This window comes from Myotis lucifugus, unplaced genomic scaffold, assembly GCF_000147115.1.
Source record: "Myotis lucifugus unplaced genomic scaffold, Myoluc2.0 scaffold_765, whole genome shotgun sequence".
Classification (NCBI taxonomy): domain Eukaryota; kingdom Metazoa; phylum Chordata; class Mammalia; order Chiroptera; family Vespertilionidae; genus Myotis; species Myotis lucifugus.
Window position 1 is genome coordinate 162,724 of NW_005871813.1, and position 1,281 is coordinate 164,004.

Sequence of the window (1,281 nt, forward strand, 5' to 3'; positions counted from 1 at the left end):
CACCTTCCTTACCATTTTCACCATCTACACTTTATCCTTTAGCACCTTCACCTTCATCATCTTTACCCTTTGAATTCACCACCTTCACCCAATTCCTTCCCTGATGCCACCTATATCTTCACCTGGATCATTTCACCACCATCACCTTCCACCACAATTTTACTATTTTCACTACCTTCACCTTCACTTTGAATTTCATATTCACCATCTTTTATCTTTTCCACCTGCTACTTGATCAGTGGTTCTCAACCTTCCTAATGCCTCGACCCTTTCATACAGTTCCTCATGTTGTGGTGACTCCCAACCATAAAATTATTTTTGTTGCTACTTCATAACTGTCATGGTGCTGTTATGAACCGCCATGTAAATATCTGATATGCCGGATGTATTTTCATTGTTACAAATTGAACATAATTAAAGCATGGTGATTAATCACAAAACAATATGTAATTATGTGTTTTCCGATGGTCTTAGGCGACCCCTGTGAAAGGATTGTTCGACCCCCAAAGGGGTCGCGACCCACAGGTTGAGAACCGCTGTACTTGATCTTCATTGCCTTCCCTTTCACTCACCTCCTTCACTGCTGCAACCTTCCTCTTGACACTACCTTCACACTCTTCCTCATCCACGGCAACCTTTGTTGCACTTGACTTTCACCACTTTTGCCCTCACTTTGAACTTAACCACTTTCACCTTGACCTTACCACCTTCACCTTTTTACCACCTACATTTTCACCGTGGCCACTTCACATTGACCTTCAACCACCTCCTTCACTGGCAAAGTTCACCTTCACTACCTGCCCCTTGAGATTCACCACCATTGCCTCCTTCGTCTTGACCTGCACAGCTTTACCCCACCTCCTCCACTGTTGCCACCTTCAACATCACATTCACTACCTCTACCTTCATCCTCAACTTCACTACTACCTTCTCTTCCTTCACCTTTACCTGTATCACCTTTACTCCCTCACTTTCATCCTCACTTGAACTTTTCCATTTTCACCTTGACCACATTTGACCCCTTCATCTCCTTACCTTTGCTGCTTTCAACTTGACCTTCACAATGACTTTCAGCACCTTGAGATTCACCATTTTCACCTCCTTCATCTTGACCTGAACTAACTTTATCACCTTCACCCTCACTATGGACTTTACCACCTACACCCCTTTTCACCACTAAGGTTGATAACCAGGTGGCAAAGGTTAAGACGTGATAGAGCCAGAAATTAGTAAAAGTTGGAAGCTCTTGACTATGATTGAGCTGAAAGCGAAGTGCGGTTA